We start from the raw sequence: 21,776 nt of genomic DNA on the forward strand, positions 1-21,776 counted from the left end.
GCACAAAATAGGTGTGATAGTGCATGCCTGTGCCCCAAATGCTAGATAGGTGGAGGCAGCAGGATCAGAAACTCAAGGTCCTAAAGCAAGATGACCCAGGGAATAAAGGTGCTTGTCCCCCACGCCTGACTACAATGAGCTCAATCCCAAGAATCCAAGTGGTGCAGAGAACTGATTCCCACAAGTTATCCTCTGACTTATGCACACACACATACAATAAATAAATGCAAAGTTTAATTACAATTAGGAACTGGAGAGATGGGTCAGAGCATGTACTCCTCTTCCAGAGGACCACCCACATCAGATGGCTCACAAAAAGCTACACCTCCAGCTGCAGGGGAGTCCGACACCTCTCGCCTCTGCAGGCACCTGTGTTTATATGTTCGCACAGAGGCACACATGAACACATAATTAAAATTAATAAGAATAAACCTTTTTAAAAATTAAAAAAGTTCAAGTTATCCTCAGCAGCATAGAGAGTTGGGGGGTCAACTTGGGCTACACGAGGCTTGTCTCAAAAAACAAAACTGGAAAACTTAAAAATAATAGATGAGGTCTACGGCCATACCACCCTGAACGCGCCCGATCTTGTCTGATCTCAGAAGCTAAGCAGGGTCGGGCCTGGTTAGTACTTGGATGGGAGACCGCCTGGGAATACCGGGTGCTGTAGGCTCTAGAATATAAAAATTATAAAAAAAAAAAAAAAAAAAATAGATGAGGGTCAAGCATGTTGGCCTATTGCCTGTGATCCCAGCACTAGGGGAACTGAGACAGAAGAATAACCATGAATTTAAGGGCAGTCTGCTCATGATTCCAAGCTATTTATACAGGGATAGCAAGCCAGGAAAGAGAGGGGGCAGGGTACCAACTGGGATCTTATACAGAGAAACATTTTGGCTTTGGTTCTGTCTTTCTCTCGTTCCTGCTTGGCACACCATTTTATATAAGGACTTAAGTAATTCTAGAGAATACACAGCCAGTGTGGGACTAGAAGTATACTGAAGCATCCACGTCTCTCAACCTCTGCTTTACACTTGGTACCTTCCCATCTCTCTCGGCTCTGCAGGCACCTGTGTTTATATGCTCGCACAGATGCACACATGACTTTGGCTTTCTATAATTCACTTCACCAATTGTCTCTTCAACTGTGTCTCATTTATCATTTCACTCATTCATTGAGTTTTTAACCTCAATAGCTATACACTTCAATTTCTTGCTTAGTTTTCACTATGCTTTTTTTCTTTTTCTTTTTTGTTTGTTTGTTTGTTTTTTGAGACAGGTTTCTTTGTGCAACAGCCCTGGCTGTCCTGGAACTCATTGTAGACCAGGCTGGCCTCGAACTCACAGAGATCTGCCTGCCTCTGCCTCCCAAATGCTGGGATGAAGGCATGAGCCATCACTGCCCGGCGATTTTGCTCTTTTGAGACAGAATTTTACTCCATATCCCATGCTAGCCTTGAGCTGATCCTCCTGCTTCAGCCTCCCAAATACCGGCATAATAGGTGTGCACCACCAAGTCCTGTTAAAACTGCAGCTTCAAAAATTCTACTTAGGCCAGTCTGGGCCACAAAATTAAATTCTGCCTCAAAAAAAAAAAAAAAAACAGGAAAAATAATTCTACTTGGTCATTTTCAAATCCACCTACTTTTTCCATAATTTCATGATGTTACTTGATATTGAGTGCAATTAGAGCATACTCAATGTAAGTAATGTAGACTTTCTTTACAATGTCCTGAGCCCGAGGTTTTCTGGATGTGCCTTCTTTTGTTGAGAGTATCTGATGGATCTCTCTTGTGATGGTTTGATCCCAGCACTGGGGAGACAGATCTGCCTAGATCTCTGTCCAGACCAGCCAGGACTAGATAGTCTAAAAACAAGAATGAAAGAAACGCCGGGCGGTGGTGGCGCACGCCTTTAATCCCAGCACTCGGGAGGCAGAGCCAGGCGGATCGCTGTGAGTTCGAGGCCAGTCTGGGCTACCAAGTGAGCTCCAGGAAAGGCGCAAAGCTACGCAGAGAAACCCTGTCTCGAAAAAACCAAAAAAAAAAAAAAAAAAAAAAAAAAAAAAAAAAAGAATGAAAGAAACATCTTTGTGAATGGCTTCCTCTTTTTGGGGGTGGGGGATTTACTTTGAGACAGGGTTTTTCTGTGTAGCCCTGGCTGTCCTGTGTTGCACAAGTCCTAAATGGTCTTATAATAAAAACCTGGAGCCAGATATTGGGATAAATGCTGAAAGACCAGAGGAAACAAGCCACAGCCACTTCTCACCTCACCAACTCATCAGCCAATTAGAGAAGAGCCTGTCTCCATGAATCCTCAGACTGAATGCCTCTGAGTCCTCAGCCTATTATTCGAATCTTAGATGATCTTTTAATAAAAAAATAAAAATAGGGCTGGGTGGTGGTGGCCCACGCCTTTAATCCCAGCATTTGGGAGGCAGAGCCAGGCGGATCTCTGTGAGTTCGAGGCCAGCCTTGTCTCCAAAGCGAGTTCCAGGAAAGGCGCAAAGCTACACAGAGAAACCCTGTCTTAAAAAACAAAAAAAATAAATAAATAAAAATAAAAAATAAAGTAAAATAAAAAACCCAGAGCCAGATAACAGGGTGAAAGCTGAAGGATCAGAGAAGCAGAGCAGCCAGCCACTAGTTCTTACCTCTATGAAATCCTCAGCCTGAAGAGAGTGAGTTCCTGTTTCCTCATGGTTTATATACCTTTATCTGCCCTGCCATCTTACTTCCTGGGATTAAAGGCGTGTGTGCTTCCCAAGCACAGTCATGAGATCTCAAGTGCTGGGATTAAAGGTGTGTGCCACCACTGCCTGACCTCTATGTCTAATCTAGTGGCTGGCTCTGTCTTCTGATCCTCAGGCAAGTTTATTAAGGTGCACAATATATTACCACATCTACCAGCTCTGACCTGCATTCCCTTGTCCCTCATGGTGGCATATTCTTCCCTCACACAGGAACTGTCCTTTTCTAATTACATGGGGCCCCTTGCTTTTGGAACAGCATGTGGCTTTGCCCCCTGACCGCCTGTTGACTTCAGAAGCAGGTGTGCATGTGGGTGTATGTGCACCTGTGTGTATAGAGCAGCATGTGTAAGTGTGCATATGGGTGTGTGCACCTGTGTGTTTAGAGCAGCGTGTCTAAGTGTGCAGGTGGGTGTATGTGCACCTGTGTGCAGAGGGCAGCATTGCTTGGTGTCTTTCCTCAACTGCTTACTTCCTTTATTTTTTTGAGACCAGTCTCCTTACTTAGCTAGATAGGCTGCCTGATGATCTCCAGAGATCCACCCGTTTCTGTCCCCTCAGCACATGTGTTACACAAGTGTGCCACCAAAGACTTCCTTTTTACGTGGGTTCTGGGGATCTGAACTCCAGATCTCATGCTCATATGACACTCTCTTTACTGACTAAGCCGTATCCCCAGCCCTGGAAGCCACCAAATGCTTTCAAATGAGTTATTGATAGAATCTCATTTTCAAAGGAACATTATAGGTTATAAAGGGGGAATGAAATGGAGAAATCAAGAATGGAGGCCATACGGTTAGGACACTGTCACAATAGGCCAGTAGAGAGATGGTGGTCACAGCTGCAGGAAAAACTTTGAGTGTTTGCTTGTTTGTTTGTTTTCAGGTTTGTGTTTTGGTATATGTGTCTGTATGTGTATATGTGTTCATGCATGTACATGATGAAGTGTGGAGGGATGGGTGGGTGGGTCAGAAATCAATATTAGGTATCCTTTTCTATCATTTTCCACTTAAATTTTTGTTTGTTTGCTTTGTTTAGTTTGTTTTTCGAGACAGGGTTGCTCTGTATAACAGTCCTGGCTGTCCTAGAACTCACCCTGTAGCCCAGGCTGGCCTCGAACTCACAGAGATCACCTGCCCCTGCCTCACGAGCGCTGGGATTAAAGGTGTGCGCCACCACCGCCCAGCTGAGAGAATGTTTCTCACTGAACTTGACAACACAGCTAGACTAGCTGGCCCGCAAGCTCTAGGCATTCCCCTGTCTCAGCTTCCCAACACTGGGACTAGAGATGCACCCTGCTGCACCAACTTTTTACACAGGTTGTGGGGACTTGAACTCCGGTCCTCACGCTTGCACAACACGCCCTTTACCAACCTCTCCAAATCCCAGTCCCGTGTGTGCGCGCGTGCGTACGTGCGTGTGTGTGTGTGTGTGTGTGTGTGTGTGTGTGTGTGTGTATGTGTGTGTGTGTGTATGTGTGTGTGTGTGTGTGTTTTGTTTTTTGAGACAGAGTCTCCTGTAATCTAAGCTGACTTGAACTTCTGGCCTTTCCACCTCTACCTCCCAAGGGGGTTGCAGACTTTTGCCATCATGCCTGGTTATTCCGTGGGTTGTAGGGGTTTGTTGTCATTGCTGTGTGCATGGTGCTGGGGACTGAACCCATGGCCTTGTGCTTTTGAGGCAAGTGCCTTGCCACTGAGCTACAGCCCCATTCCTATTGTGTGGGGGGAGGGGGAGGCGTTATTTATTTATCTATGAGATTCTTTTTATCTACTATTTATTTCACAGTGCCTTATGGGGGCATTACACTCACCCCAATCCTCTACTTCAGACTCCAGAGCGCTGGGATGACAGTGAAGCACCAATAACGTAGGTTTAGAGAGAAGTAAGTGTATCCACAGAAGAGTTGGGAAATGTCACGCACACAATAATTAGCAGAATCAAGAGCCAATTAATAGCCAGGCATAGGGGCACAAGCTTTTAGTCCTAGCTTTGGGAGGCAGAGGGCAGGCGAATGGATCTCTTCGAATTCCAGGACAGTTTGGTCTACAGAGCAAGTTCCAGGACAGCCATAGAGAAAACCTGTCTCAACCCTGTGTCTTAGTTAGGGTTTTCCTTGCTGGGAAGAGACACCATGGCCACGATAACGCCTATAAAAGAAACATTCAACTGTGGTGGCCCGCTTACAGTTTAGAGGTTCAGTCCATCATGGCGGGGAGCACGGTGGTGTGCAGGCAAATGTCCTGATGGCTACATCTTGACCAGAGAGCATCAGGAAGTCAACTGACACACTGGACGGTATCCTGAGTACATAAAACCTCAAACCACCCCCACAGTGACACACGTCCTCCAACAAGGCCACACCCTGTGGTGATAGTTGATGCTTTAACAAATAAAGCTTGCCTGGAGATCAGAGTGTAGAGCCAGCCACTAGTTAACCACAGAGGCCAGGCAGCGGTGGCACATACCTTTAATCCCAGCACTTGGGAGGAGGAAGCAGGTAGAGCAAAAGTTCGAGGCCACCCTGGGGCTACACAAGATTGATCCAGTCTAAAAGAGAACCAGAGCCAGGTGGTGGAGGTTCATGCCTTTAATCCAAGCACTTGGGATCTCATGCATTTGATCCTAGTACTTGGGAGGCACACACCTTTAATCCCAGCACTAGGAAGGTGGAGACAGGAAGTATATGGCTGAGCAGAGAAAGGAATATAATGTGGGTGGGAGGAGACAGGAGCTCAACCCACCTTTTCAGTCTGAGGATTCAACAGAGGTAAGAAGTTTCTCTAGTGGCTGCTCCTTTACTTCTCTGATCTTTTAGCATTTACCCTGATATCTGACTCTGGGTTTTTTTGTTTGTTTGGTTGGTTGGTTGGTTTGGTTTTTTGAGACAGGGTTTCTCTATGTAGCTTTGCGCCTTTCCTGGGACTCACTTGGTAGCCCAGGCTGGCCTCGAACTCACAGAGATCCGCCTGGCTCTGCCTCCCAAGTGCTGGGATTAAAGGTGTGTGCCGCCGCCGCCGCCGCCGCCGCCGCCGCCGCCGCCGCCGCCGCCGCCGCCACCACCACCACCACCACCACCACCCGGCTCTGACTCTGGGTTTTTATTAAGACCAGTTAGAATTCGAGCTATAATACCCACTCCAACAAAGCCACACTTCCTAATAGTGCCACTCCCCATAAGATTATGGGATAATGGGAGTCAACTACATTCTAACTACTACACCCCTTATCCCACAGCCAAAAAAAGGAGCCAATTAATATATATCATTTGATATAAAGCATATATCAAAATATGCTTTTCTGGCTTTATTAGCTCTTCATATTCTAATTTTTAACAAATTTAGAAATAAAATAGAATTACTGAATATTTAAAATTTACTTTACATATTAGGTATTACTTCTATTTTAAAACTATTTTCAAGTTCAATGACTTTTTATATTACTCTTTGTTTATAAAGACATTAAGCACAAAATGGAATTCAAATGCATTAGATTTTAAAAGAAGCAGGAAGTCGTGGCTCGTGCTTGTAAATCCAGCATTTGGAAGGTCAGGCAAGAAGAGCAGAGGTTCACGGTCAGCCTAGGCTGTATCCACAGCAAGTTTCCAGGTCAGCACGGGGTACGTGAGACCCTGTCTCAACCTGCCCCTCCTCTCAAAAAGTCGGGTTTTTGTTTTTTTTTTTTAATTACAGGGCCTGGAAAGATAGCTGAGTGGTTAAGAGCACTGACCGCCCTTGCAGAGGACCCACATTCAATTCCTAGCACCCACATGGTGGCTCATAGCCTTCTGTAACTGCAGTTCTGGGGGATCAAATGCCTTCTTTGTTTTCTGTGGGTACCGTGTGCATGTGGTACATGGACAGGTAAAACATCCATACACATAAAGCAGAAAATTACAGTAACAATATCATAAATCCACAAAGAATTTTACAAATAATATCAAATAAGGTGAAGTTTATTAAATGCCTTATAAATCTAGAATTTTATTTTATTTGATTTTTGATTTTTTCAAGACTGGATTTCTCTATATAGCCCTGGCTGTCCTAGAACTCACTCTGTTGGCCAGGCTGGCTTTGAACTCAGAGATCCACCTGCCTCTACCTCCAGAGTGCTTGGATTAAAAGTGTGCGCCACCACATCTGGCTGAATTTTACTTCTTTTTGATTGTTTTTGAAATAGGGCCTCACTCCGTAGCTCTGGCTGTCTTGACACAGAGATCTGCCTGCCTATGCCTCTGGAGAGCTGGGATTGAAGACATTTACTACACCTGGCTCTTTCTTTTTTTAAATTTATGTGTACATGTGCCAGTGTGGGCTTATGTACACCATGGTATTCTGGTGCTCATGAACAAGGAGTCACAGAGAAGTTGTTGGATCCCCTGGAAGTGGGGGAGGGACCCAGTGCCCTGTTTCATTTCATTCTTATCTGTACAGTTTAAAAAAAACAAAACACCAGGCTGATGATATAGCTCAGCAGGTAAAGGTGCTTGCCACCAAGACTGACCACCTAAGTTTGATCCTAGATCTGCTCCAGAGAAGGAGAAAAGAAACTCCTGCAAATTGTTCTTTGACCTCCACATGAACCTCATTTCTCTCTCTCTCTCTCTCTCTCTCTCTCTCTCTCTCTCTCTCTCTCTCTCTCATACACACACACACACACACACACACACACACACACACACACACAGAGCGTTTATTTAAATGTAATTTTTAACATTTTTAAACAAAAAATTAAAAAACTCAAAGCATTAAATGAATAAGGAAGAATCACATTAAAATGAACAGAAGGAGGGCTGGAGGGATGGTTCAGTGGTTAAGAGCATTGGCTGCTCTTCCAGAGGACCTAGGTTCAATTCTCCACACCCACATGGCAGCTCACAGCTGTCTACAACTCCAGTTCCAGGGGATCTGATACCCTCACACAGATATACATGCAGGCAAAACACCAAAGAACATAAAATAAAAATAAAGAAATTATTTTAAAAAATGAACAGGGGGCTGGAGAGATGGCTTAGTGGTTAAGAACACTGGCTGCTCTTTCAGAGGTCCTGGGTTCAATTCCCAACGACCACATGGTGGCTCACAACCATCTGTAATGGGATCAGATTCCTTATTCTGGTGTATACATAAAATACATGAATAAATAAATCTTTTTAAAAAATGAATAGATGAGGTTGGAGAGATGGATCAGAAGTTAAGAACACATATGCTCTTCTTGAGTATGGTAGTTTGAGTATAGGATCATGTATTTAAATGCTTAGTCACCAGAACTCTTTTTGATAGGATTAGAAGGATTAGGAGGTGTGGCTTTGTTGGAAGAAGTGTGTCACTAGGGTTGGGCTTTGAGGTTTCCAAGGCCCATGCCAGGCTCAGTGTCTTTCTCTGCCTGTGAATCAGGATGTAAGGGTCTTAGATACTGCTCCCTGCCATGATGATAATGGACTAAGCCTCAGAAAATGTAAACAAGGCCCCAATTAAACACTTCCTTTTATAAGAGCTGCCATGTCCTGGTGTCTCTTCATAACATTAGAACAGTTACTAGCTGGGCAATGGTGGCACACTGGCATACGCCTTTAATTCCAGCACTCAGAAAGCAGAGGCAGGTGGCTCTCTGTGAGTTCAAAGCCAACCTGTTCTATAGATCGAGTTCCAAGACAACTAAGGGTACATAGAGAAACCTTGTCTCAAAAAACCAAAAAAGAGAAAGGAAAAAAGGGAGGGAGGGAGGGAGGGAGAGAGAGAGAGAGAGAGAGAGAGAGAGAGAGAGAGAGAGAGAGAGAGAGATTATTAAGACAGACGGCTAAGGATCTGGGTATGGTTCCTAGCACTCATACCAGGCTGCTCACAACTACCTATAATTCCAGTTCTAAGGGATTGGATGCCCTCTTCTGGCCTCCAAGGGCATCTGCACACTCACAATACACAAACTCATGCACACACACATACACATAAATAAAAACAAAATAAATCTTTAAAAAAATCTTTTTAAAAGTAATGAATAAGTCAGGTGGTGGTGGGTGGCACAAGCCTTTAATCCCAGCACTTGGGAGGCAGAGGCAGGTGGATATCTATGAGTTCGAGGCCAGCTTTGGTCTACAGAACGAGTTCTAGGACAGCTAAGTCTACACCGAGAAACCTTGTCTGGAAAAAGAAAAAAAGAAAGAAAATGAAATGAATAGATGTGGTCTGGGTATGGTGGTGTATGCCTTAAATCCCAGCATTTCAGAGGTTGAGTGAGGTGGTTTCCTCTGAGTTCAAAGCCAGCCTTGTCTACATATCAAGTTCTGGGTCAGCCGGGACTGCATAATGAGACCATGCCTCAAAAATAATAAATGAATGAATGAATGAATGAATAATAAATAGCTATATCCACAAGAGCGACTCTTGATTGGAAACTTGATAGGGTTGAGAATCACTGTAGAAACGCGTCTCTAGGCTTGTTTAGGAGGGAGTACCTAGAGAAGGTTAGATAAGGTGGGAAGAGCCATTTTAAATGTGGGCAGCATCATTTTGTGGGTTTCCATTTTGGACTGAACAGAAAGGAGAAGGGGAGTTGAGCAGAACACTCGTCTCTCTCTGCTTCCTGACTGAGGATGCCTGTGACCAACTGCCTCAAGCTCTTACGGCCATGACTTCCCTACCGTGATGGATGGGCAACCTCGAACCATGAGACAAACCCTTCCTTCCTTAAGTTGTTGTGTTGTATTTCGTCACAGCAACAAAACAAGTCGCTAATACAGTGTCATTTAAGGATAAAGGCAGATGGACTGCCAGGGCATTGATGGTGCATGCCTGAAATCCCAGGCACGGAACTCAGGTCCTCAGGCTTGGTGACAAGGGCCCTCACCACCGAGCCATCTGGCCAGCTCTAATTTAGTTTTTTTGAGACAGGATCTCATGTAGTCTGGGATTGCACAACTTAGTGTGTATCTGAGGAAGGCCTTGAACTCTTGACCCTCATGACTGCTGGAATCACAGCACTACCCCATTATATATATACATATGTGTGTGTGTGTGTGTGTGTGTGTGTGTGTGTGTGTGTGTATGTGTGTGTGTGTGGTGTGGTGTGTGTGGTATTGGTTTTTCAAGACAGGGTTTCTCTGTGTAGTTTTGGTGCCTGTCCTGGACTAGCTCTGTAAACCAGGCTGGCCTCCCACCTGCCTCTGCCTCCCGAGTGCTGAGATTAAAGGCGTGTGCCACCACCGCCCGGCTACCCCATTATATTTTATCACTTTCTCTTATCTTAGTGCCTTTGAATCTTCTAAGAATGCCCTTTCTTCTTTTTGCCACAAATACCTTGTTTTCCATTTGGTGGTCGAGTGCCTGCCTAGTGTGAGCCAGGCGTTTAATTCCTGCAAGAACAAGAAGATAGCTGGGAACCCTTTCTCTATATTCCTGCAGTTTTCTATTTCCTGGGATTACTTACTCTTGATACAAAAGAATCTTCATATCATTCCTGCCATTCCCCAATATTCTCTCTCTCTCTCTCTCTCTCTCTCTCTCTCTCTCTCTCTCTCTCTCTCTCTCACACACACACACACACACACACACACACACACACACACACACACACACACATCTGTGGGTCAAATGTGAGCTCTCAGCTGCTTCTCCAGCACCATGCCTGACTGTCTGCTGCCATGGTCCCCACCATGATAGTCATGGACTCATCCTCTGAAACTGTAAGCCCCTAATTACATGTCTTCTTTTGTAGGTTAGAAAAGTAACTAAGATACACATACTCTTACCACTCAGCTAAACTACTCTCGCACTGAATGAGTCATGGGCAGATAGCTCGAAAATGTGAAGTTCAAGTAACCTGGTGATATCAATAGGAAATGGCTTCATAAACAGAAAACTTAGAGCGGAAACTGATCATTCCACCACATATCTGTCCTCATCTCTTTTACAGTAGCAGAATTTGCAATGTTTAACTAGTCATATAACTGCCTGTGGTAATAATAAGGAAGCTTTCCAGCCATGTTTGGGCAGATGAGATGGGACAGAGGCAAGCCTTCTGCATGTCTTCAAAGGGAAGAGGTGTGCACAGATCCTGGGCCTGGAAGCACAGAACATATAATATTGAAGGCTGAGGCAACAACAGGAAGGCTGTGGCTCTGTGGTGATGAGGGAACTGAGGCACAGAACATTCTAGTGACTTTCCAAGGCTCCTGGGTCTTCTTCCTCTAAAGCCACAAACAACACGTCGGTATCTGTGAGTCAAGAGGCCTGAGCTCCAGACAGTACTACAGATGTGGAAGTTGAAAGACACTGAAGGACTTACTGAAGAATGGAAAGATCTAGAAAGGCACGGAAAACGTCAGATTAAATGATCCCTTGTTGCAACCGAGGTCTTGATGACTCAGTGCTCAGCTATGGTTATTAGTGACTCAAGAGAAATATTTGCCTGCTGAGCTCAGTGGCACAGAGAAACACCTGAGGGCCAGCGAGATGGCTCAGTGAGTGAATGCGCTTGCCACCGAGCCTTTTGTCCTGAATCGGATCCTTGGAACCCCTCTAATTCCTGCAAGCTGTCCCCTGACCTCTGTACTTACACCAACACATAAACACACCCAAATAATAAATAAATGTAAAAGCTAAAAGAACAAACAAACTAAACTAAATGAGCACAAAAAAGCAAATAAGAAAGGAAAAGAAAAAAAAATCAATAAGCATTCCAAGCCAGGATCTGGGAAGATGGCTCAGTGGATAAAGACACTTGGCACCAAGGCAGGTAGGCAACCTGAGTTTGAACCCATGGAGTCACATGGTAGAATGTAAAAAGTAACTCCTACAAATCCTCTGACCTCCACATGACATGCACACACTACACACAATACACACATGTACATGTACACACATGCAAAATAAAATAAATCAATGACGTAATAAAAAAATTTTTTGAAGAGAAATTCAAAGCCAGCCTGGGCTACATAGCGAGACCATGGCTCAAGCAATCATGGTTTGGTATGGCTGGGTCAGGGGAACAAGTTAATTTCTAAGGGAAGGGGACGGAGCAGTAGTGAGGGCCGGAGCTGGAGGGCCTTCCAAGTCAAGCTAAAGAGCTGGAGTTCTCTTGTGTGTCACTGACAGCCCACTGGTCAGATGACCCTTTTAGAGGTTACCATAGGTGCTTTGTGTAACGTGATTCCTGGAAGGTGAGAAACCAGACCTCAGGAGCTGGGGCACCACCCAGACACCAAGAGGCCAGAACTACAGTAGATAAGGAAGAGGCAGTCTTCAGGGGTCATCAGATTTTTCAAACATCCTATGATGTCTTGGGCTAGTTCTTGCTTGGTTTTGCCTTATCACAACTGCTTCTACATCAATTAAATTATTAGGAAGGGGCCAGCAGAGTGGCTCAGCACCTACAAATGCTTTAACAGCAAAAGCCTGACATTCCCGGGAATCCACGTAAAAAAGGCATCCAAGACCCAGCAAGATGGGAGACAGAGATGGGAGACTGACCTGCGACCAGTCTCTTGGACAGGCTAGTCTGGAGTTTTCAGTATGGCAGAAACAAAAGAGATCCTGCCTCAGCCTCAGTGAAGGGGAAGGAGAGAACTAACACCTGAAAGTTGTCCTCTGATCTCCATTCAGGTACTGTGGCACCACGCATACACATACACACACACACACACACACACACACACACACACACACACACACACACACAACACTACTACTACTATGACTAATAAGAACAACAACAAAACTTACTATGTAAGCCAGCCCAGTAGCACAGGCCTGTAACCCCAGATTCTGAGTAAACTGAGACAGGAGGATTGCAAATTCAAGGCCTTGCCTAGCATACACAGGCCCATGACGGCTGCTCTAATTGTCCACTTGACAGGACCCAGAATCACATGAGAAGGGAGTCTCAATGAATGATTGTTCAGATCAGGTTGGCCTGTGTGCATCTGTGTTGGGCAGGGGTTGTCTTGATTATGTAAATTTATTAATTGACGCAGGAAGGTCCAGCCCTCTCTAGAAAGCCATTACCTAGGTAGGGTGGTTCTTTGGTTTGCTTGTTTTGTTTTTTGTTTGCTTGCTTTTTGTTTTTTGTTTTTGTCTTTTTTTTTTTTTTTTTTTTTTTTTTTGGAAACAGGTTTATTCATGTAGCCCTGGCTATCCTGGAACTCACTTTGTAGAACAGGCTGGCCCCAAACCCAGAGATCCACCTGCCTCTGCCTCCTGAGGGCTGAGATTAAAGGTGTGCACCTGGTTGCCAGGTGTTCTTAACTGCCTAACAACGGAGAGATGGAGAGATGGCTCAGGGGTTAAGATTGCTTGCCACTCTTACAGAGGATTCAGGTTCAGTTCCCAGCATCCACACGGTGGTTCACAACCATCTGTAACTTCAGTTCCAAAAGATCCAACACTTTTTTCTCACTTCTCACCGAGTACACACAAGGTACACTGATACACATAAAATAAAATTTTAAAAACATTTTTTAAGAAGAGGAGAAACTAGGCTGGAGAGATGGCCTAGCAGTTAAGAGCACTGGCTGCTTTTCCAGAGAACCCGGATTCAATTCCCAGCACCCACATGGCAGCCCACACCTGTCTATAACTCCAGTTCTAGGGGACCCGACACACTCACACAAAAATGCATGCAGGCAAAAGATCAATGCATATAAAATAAAAATAAATTATATATAGTTTTAAAAAAATGGCACACACCTTTAATCCCAGCACTTGGGAGACAGAAGCAGGTGGATCTCTGTGAGTTCAAAGCCAGCCTGGTCTACAGCGTGAGTTCCAGGACAGCCAGGGCTACACAGAGAAACCGTCTTGAAACAAACAAACAAACAAACAAACAAAGTGGAGAAGCTGAGCTGACCACAAACAAGCACACTAGCTCGTGAGTCCATTTCTCTCTGCTCCCAGATGTGATGTGACTGGCTGCGTGAAGTTTCTACCTTTCCCACAACGATCAGCTATAACCTGGAATGGTTTGCAGAAATAAAACCCTTTCTCCTCTAAGTTTCTTTTAGTGAGGGTATTTTATCATAGCAAAGGAAATGAACACTAGAATAAGGCCCAATGTTCAACCAGCATTACTTAAAAAAAAATTACGAGAGAAACACTTTCTTGGCCAATACACGTATATGGCTTTGTTTGTTGAGATGGGATCTCACGGAGTCCAGGATGGTCCCTTACTCAAGGCTACCCTTGAACCTGTCTGTACCTCCCGAGTGCTGGTCTTACAGGCTGTGCTGGCTAGTTTCATGTCGATTTGACACAAGCTAGAGTCATTTGGGAAGAAGGCACCTCAATTAAGAAGAATCCACACCAGATTGGCCTGTGGGAAAGCCTGCGGGCCATTTTCTTGGTTGATGATTGATATGGGAGGGCCCAGCCTACTGTGGGCGGTGTTATCCCTGGGGGCGGGGAGTTACGAACAAGCGGGCTGAGCTGGCTGTGAGCAAGCCTGTAAGCAGTGTTTCTCCACTGGCCTCTGCATCATCTGCTTCCCTTACTTTCCTGGATGCTGGACTGTAACCAGGAAGATGAAATGAACCCTTGGCTCCTCGCGTAGCTTTTGGTCATGGGTTTTAGCGCAGCCATAGAAGCCCTAACTAGGACCACGGGCATGCGCACTCAGCTGCTTACCCATTATTCCTACACAAGAGTTCCTATCACCGCTCCCAGAGCCTCACAAAGGGGCAGTGTGTGGTTTAACGGTTAAAAGCATTCTGATGCTGGGGAAGGGCTCTATGGATAAAGTGCTTGCTGTGAAATAGGAGGACTTCGGTCTAGACCCCCCTAGAACGCATACAAAATGGGGGGGGGGGGCAGTGACATTGCTCTGTAATCCAGAACACCTATGGCATAGGAGGCAGAGGCAGGAGACTGTCTGGAAGCTTGCAGGCCAGGCATCTTGGCATACATACAAGGTATTTATTGCTCTGCACCTCAGTTTTCCCATATGAAAAATGAGGACAATCAGTACAGCAACTGCCAGGGTCGTTGTAGGGATTAAACAAATGTATATATGCTGAGGATTTAGAATGGTGTCTGCAACACAACGTTTGCTTTGAATGGCTTGAAATTATAGTGGTTATAAACATTTGTGCCCCGTCTCTTTCTTATTTTTGTTTTTGACCCTCAATTACTTCACCCGAGAAAGGCGAGAAAATGTGGTCCTGTGGTCCTGGAGACTGTCTGGCCTGAGAGTAACTGCTGTACATTACAGAATTGAACTAAATGGAATTGAGGCTTGTAAGACCTCCCGAATGGGCCACCTTCCAATATCTTTAAGAAAGGGGCAAGTAGCTGGGGCTAGCTAATTGGTAACGTATATGCTTTGCATGCACGAGGCCCCAGATTTGACCTCTAGCACCATGACAGTCGCCCTAAAAGAATGAGGCAGTCTGTACTTATGGAAGTGAATTCTATACAACAGTGTGCCCAAGAACAGGATCGTAAGGACTGAGAACATTTGCAGGCTTCTATGCTAGCTCCCTGATGGTCTAAGACACGGAGCTGCGGAAGGACCCTTCCCAAGTGACACATTGCTAAGACAGTATGAGTTAGCCCTTCCAGCTGACAAAGTAAATGTGGGACTGGCAAGGTCTCAGCCCGGAAAGGGCTGTCACCGTGCCTACCAAATAAAACAGTCATAGGAAACTTTGCAAGAAAAGGAAGTGAGTCGTCACCAGCAGGAACTGACGGTGGCTTTTCCCTGGCATCTTGTCACGCCAATCTGTTTGGGCAAATTCCAAAGAAAGTTCGTATTTTCAATCAGCCCTGATGATTAAACATGTGTAAGCGAGGAAGGTAGGAAGCGGGGAATAACAAAGACGGGATTTTAGCCCATTGGTCACCAGAGAAAGTGAGGGTATGAGGTCTGCCAGAGGTGAGGGCCAGTAACAGAGGTTCTACCTACAAGTAGGCAAGTACTCTACCACTGAGATACCCCCAGCCCCAGTTGTAAGTGTTTAAATAAAGGTATTTAAAATTGGGAGGAGCTTAAAAAAGGGAAGTGACTGTAACACCTACTAACCAAGGGACTTAGATAAAATAGGCTCCAGACCATCATTTCTCTTATTAATTCTTTTTTTTTTGGGGGGGGGATGTTGAGACAGGGTCTCTCTGTGTAGCCCTGGCTATCCTAGAACTAGCTCTGTAGACCAGGCTGGCCTCAAACCCACAGAGATCCACCTGCCTCTGCCTTTCCAGTGCTGGGATTAAAGGCTTGTACCACTCCCTGGCCTGTTATTAATTTTTATATGCGACCACTAGCAAGAGTGTAGGTAAACATTGGAACACTTAAGCCAAGCTGTGCATTGGTGGCGTACACCTGGAATCCCAGCACTCGGGAGGCAGAGGCGGGCAGGATCTCTGTGAGTTTGAGGCCAGCCTGGGCTACAGAGTGAGTTCCAGGACAGCCAGAGCTACACAGAGAAACCCTATCTTGGGGAGGAAAAAAGAACCAAAGAGGAAAAACAGTATATATAGATACAGATATATAGATAGAGGCAGCCACTGATGAGGGGAGGTAGAAGTTTCCATTTCCTTTTGTCCCAGAAACGAAGGTAAAAGGCCTCTATGTGGCTTTGAGAAGATGGCAAGCTTGGCTGACTGGGGAGAATACCCTCAGTGACCTCGTAAGTCTTACCGAAAGCCTTGCAGAACCAGGAGGAAAATTCTCCAAGGACCACGTCAGATCAGGCCCCATTGTGTTCTATTGTGCTCTGCTCTTTGAAGTCTCTAGTTCTATGTGAGATTTCTGGAAAGGAATCCTGGACTCAAAAAACTGGTACAGGTTGAACTTGGTGGCTTACATCTGTAATTCAGCTTCTCAGAAGACCAAGGCAGGAGGATTGCCAATAAAGTCAAGACCAGCCTGGGCTATAACTACATAGAGAATTACAAACCAGCTTGGATTGCAGAGTGAGGCAACTCTCACTCGAGAGAGAGAATTGATGTCTGTGTTAGGACTGGAGCCCCAGAGCCCTGGATTCGTTTCCAGAGTTCTTTCCAGTCTACCCTCTCTTGGGGAGTTTTGTTGCTGTTGCTGTCTCAACTGAGAAAATAGTTTAGTTGGAAGTCTCTTTGTCTGGCTCCTACTTGCAGACACTTAGCACGGATGGCACTTAGATGCGTGCCATGAACATGACCCAGAGCCCCGGGCACCAAAGGAAGGCAACACAGAAGCACCAGGGCTGAGCTCCCTAGAGAGAAATTAACTAGGTGGGCTGATTCGTTGTGAGCAGTGTGGGCACGCCTGCCTGTTTAGGCTGTTCTTCAGCAGTATATGCTAAGTGTGTGTCTGCAGATGTGACTCTGGATCCGGGTGGGCCTTGTCTTAGTCAGTGTCCTATTGCTGTGAAGAGACACCATGACCACAGCAACTCCCATAAAGGGAAACATTTAACTGGGGCTAGCTTACAGTTCAGAGGTTTAGTCCATTATCGTCACGGCGGGAAACATGATGGTATGTAGGTGCTGGAGAGGTGGCTGAGAGTTCTACATCTGGATCGGCAGGATCAGGAAGAGAGACAGACACTGGACCTGGCTTGAGCATTTGAAACCCAAAGCCCACCCCCAGTGACATACTACTTCAACAAGGCCCCCCATCCTAATGCCACTCCTTAAGCATTCACATATATGAGCCGATGGGGGCCGATCTCATTCAAACCACCACAGGTCCAATCTCCTTAACATCTGAAAAAGGTCCCAGTAACCCCCGGGTTAAGAATTATTACTTCAGGCCCTGCAGAGACAGCTGCAGGCAAGAGTGTGCTGGCATGCAGAGGCCATGCGTTCAATTCCCAGTATCCACATGGCAGCTCATAACCTTCCATAACTCCATTTCCAGGAATCTTCGGGTCTCCTCAAACACCAGGCACACGTGTGGTGGACCAGCCCCCACACACATAAAATAATAATCAAATACAGTTTTTGTTTTTGTTTTGTTTTGTTTTGTTTTGAGACCGGGTCTCACTATGTAGCTCTGACTGTGCTGGAATTTACTTTGTAGACCATGCTGGTCTTGAACTCACAGAGATCTACTCGCCTCTGCCTCCTGAGTTTGGGGATTAAGGGCGTTCGCCACTCTACCAGCTATCAAGAGAATTTGTTTAAAATGACTACTTCAAAATGATGTTCCCAAAGACACGACTTGTCATCAAAATTACCAAAGGAGTTTTGTTTTATTTATTATTATCAATGTGTAAGTGCATGATGGGGCGGGGTGTGGGGGTGGGGGGACAGTCTGTGTACCACAGGGTGCCACTGTGTGTGTGTGTGTGTGTGTGTGTGTGTGTGTGTGTGTGTGTGTAGGTCAGAGGTTAAGTTTGTAGAGTTGGTTCTCTCCTTCCATTTTCAGGGGGTGTGGGGTACAGGTCAGGCTTGAATGGCAAGAGCCGTCTTGCTGACCCAGGAGCTCTATTGATTTTATTTTTAAGCGGGCGGGGGGGGGGGGGGGGGATTGGTTTCGGATCACAGTTTTAGAGAGTACAGTCCACTCAGGCAGGAAAACATAGCAGCAAGAGCATGTGACAGGGACTCCTTACATTGTGGCAGACCAGGAAGCGGGGTCTAAAGGCCAAGGCCAGAGGAGTTTGAAAGTGCTGAGCCCCCAGCCTCTCTTGGATCTGCATGAGGGTGTACGGCCCAGAGAATCTACCTTTTTATTTTATTTTATTTTATTTTTTTGAGACAAGGCTTTACTCTGTAGCCCTGGCTCCCTGACCTGGAACTATGTAGACCAGGTGGGCCTCTAACTCACAGAGATCTGACTGCCTCTGTCTCCTGAGGACTGGGATTAAAGGTGTGGGCTGCCACGACGCCTGGAGAGATTCTACACTTTTTTACAAGTTCACTGGGTTTGGGAGTTGCAGTACTAGAAGAGAATAGTAAATAACAGTGGTGCTTTCTTAGAAAGGAGAACTAACTATTACCTCAGAGCTTGGTGCTTGACAGCCTTTCTGATGTAGATACTTCCGGGGTTGACGGCAGGCAGAAGATTAGAATTCTTGGGAAGACAGCTAACCCAACAAGCCATAGAGAAAACGGAAGAATTCCAAAGGCAGTCACGGTCCTATGATATTGCATTGTGACCACAGCTTACACCCAGGCAAATCAGCTTTCCACTGACGTGCTTAGCTCACACCCCAGGTTTCTGATTGGCATTCTTGGAGTCTGCACATCCTCAACCTGTGGGCAGCAGAGCATTAATACAAATCCATTGCTTCTTGGCAATTTCAGTGTCTAAACAAAAACCCATTCACAGCACTAACTTTACTCAGTTATGCATGCAACAAGAATGTGTCTACAGGATGCTAGGCACTGCCCTGGCAGTGAAGGAGATAGCTTTCCTTGAGTTTCCTGTCATCTTACCATCCATCATAGGCTCAGGTTCATTCATAGAAAACTGTGGTTGTACACATCTTTCCTTCACACTAGTAATCCCATCATATAATTTCCCTCAGAGTCCTAGAATATGTCAAGCAGCTTCTTAACTCTAGGTTTTCTATATCTATATATTGGGTCCTTTTCTAGACTATTCTCAGCCTGGTCTCTTGCAACTTAACCTGTGGATCTCAACTGGGTGGCCTTTTCACAAAGGATCTTAGCTGACTCTCAGTCCCCCAGTTGCCTTCTCGAAAAGCATATTATAGTTTTTCTTCATGACATTTATTTTTTGGGTGGGGGACAGGACTTCATATAGCCTAGGCTGGTCTTGAACTCATTATGGGGCCCAGGCTGGCCTTGAGTTACTGTTCCTCCTGCTTCCATTCCCAAGCCTGGGATCACAGGCATGCACCCAACACACGTGGTTTTATGCAGAACCAGAGATGGAATCCAGGGCCTCACGCATGCTCACCTCCAACCAAGTACAACTGAGCTGCAACCCCAGTTTTATCATTATTGGTTTTGTGGGGGTTTTGTGTGTAGTGTGTGTGTTGCAGGGGAAGGGTTAGCTGTGTTTATAGTGATTTATTTTATTTTATGTGTAAGAGTGTTTTGCCTGCATGTATGTCTATATACCAGGTGCTTGCCTGGTGCCCATGGAGGTCAGAAGAAGGTGTTAAAGTCCCTTGGGACTGGAGTTACAAATGGTTGTGAGCTGTCATTCAGGTGCTGGGAATTGAACTCTGATCTGTGCAAGAACAAGTGTTCTTAGCTAATGAGCCATCTCTCCAGCTCCCACTACCACTGTTTTTAATAGTGTGTTTACATGGTTATCTTTGTTTGTTTTTATTTTTTATGTGTGTGCATGTTTTAATTGCTTTAAAGTGCATATCTGTGCACCATATACCTACCTGTTGGGCTTGGAGACCAGAAGAGAGTGTTGGATTCTCTGGGACTGAAGTTATGTGTGGCTACAGGGAATCAAACTTGGGCCCTCAGGAAGAGCAGTCAGTGCTCTCAAGCACTGAGCCATCTCTCCAACCCAGTTTTTACTTGTTTTGGTTGTTTGTTTGGTTGGTTTTTTGAGGCAAGGATTCTATGGCTGTCCTGGAATGCACTATGTAGACTAGACTGGCTTTGAACTCACAGAGATCTGCTACCCTCTGCCTCCCCAGTGCTGGGATTAAATGCATGGGCCACCATGCCTAGCTGTGTGATTAATTTTCAATTTTGATTTGACCTGTTCATCTCAGGCTTCGTTTATCTTATTTTTATTACATTTATGTGTACATGTACATGCCACTGTGCATATGTGGATGTCAGAAGGAGTTGTTTTCTCCTACTCTGTGGGTACCAGAGACCGAACTCAGGTCGTCGGGCTTGGCGGCAGGCATCTTTATCTGCTGAACCATCTCTCCTTTCCCCATTACAAGCTTTCAAAAAAGGAATTCTCTATGCCTAGTGGTAGAGACCCATGATCCCAGCTACTCAGGAGGGTAAAGCAAGAAGTCCCCAAGTTCAAGGCCAGCGTAGGTAACTCAGTGAGACCCAGTCTCAAAACTAAAAGTAGAGCTGTAGAGATGGCTCAGTGGTTAAGAGCCCTTGTTCTCCCAGAGGACCTGAGTTTGGTTCCTGGCACCCACTGGTGGCTCACAAACATCTCTAACTCCAGCTGCAGGGAATCGGACTCCTCTTCTGACCTCTGCTGGCACCAGGCAAGCATATGGTGCGCACACGCACACACACAGGCAAAACACTCATACACGTAAATAAATGAATGGTTAAATAAATAGTTAAAATTTTTAAGTAACAAAAAAGTAAAAAGAGGACTGGGGATACAGTTCAGTGGTGAAGGGTTTTGCTGAGCATGTACAAAGTCCCAGTTCATCTCCAGTAACACACCTACACACACACACACACACACACACACACACACACACATATACACACAGAGGAATTCATATAATACTCACATATAAAAATGCAAACAGTACGCTGGGCAGTGGTGGTGCGTGTCTTTAATCTCTGTACTTGGGAGGCAGAGGTAGGCGGACCTCTGTGAGTTCGAGGCCAGCGTGGTCTACAGAGTGAGATCCAGGACAGCCAGAGCTACACACAGAGAAACCTTGTCTTGAAAAAACAAAAACAAAACAAAAAAATTGCAAACTGTGAAACCGATATGCCAGGAAATGTAGCCCCCGTCTGGCCTTTGGGTTCTCCTTTCCAGAAGCAAATGCTGTGATCACTTCTGTTTCACATGCTCTTCTTGTTGCCAGTGTGCACATAAGCAGGGCCATCTATGTGATTAGGAAGTGGCTGTCTCCTCTGTGAGAGAGGGGGATGCCGTGTCTATCTGCTCATTGCTTTCGCCCCAGCACTTAGCACATTCTCAGCAATTTACGGGTGTTGGTGGAAGAAATGGAAGCGGAAGTTTGGATGAACACCTAGTCCGTTCTTGTGGATCTTCCGTGCCCCACTGAGCACCCCACATGGCAGCTTGATTCAGGGTCCTGAACTCTGCAACTCTCACTTCATCCTGCTGTGACAACTTCTTGCTTCACGGTGACACTACAGTTCTGGGTCCACGTGTCTCCTGCCACCAGATCGTGTGTCTTACTCTTCTATAATTCTGTGCTGAGCAGCCCAGAAGTCCCCCACGAGCG

General features: G+C 45.6%; 1 non-coding gene across 1 annotated transcript; it reads left to right on the top strand.

Annotated features, from left to right (window-relative positions):
• Nucleotides 1-554: 554 nt before the first annotated feature.
• LOC102905940 (5S ribosomal RNA) lies at nucleotides 555-673 on the top strand. The gene has a single exon (XR_443096.3). It is a non-coding gene; the product is annotated as a 5S ribosomal RNA (ribosomal RNA).
• Nucleotides 674-21,776: the final 21,103 nt, after the last annotated feature.

This window comes from Peromyscus maniculatus, chromosome 19 (genome assembly GCF_049852395.1).
Source record: "Peromyscus maniculatus bairdii isolate BWxNUB_F1_BW_parent chromosome 19, HU_Pman_BW_mat_3.1, whole genome shotgun sequence".
NCBI classification, from domain to species: Eukaryota; Metazoa; Chordata; class Mammalia; order Rodentia; family Cricetidae; genus Peromyscus; species Peromyscus maniculatus.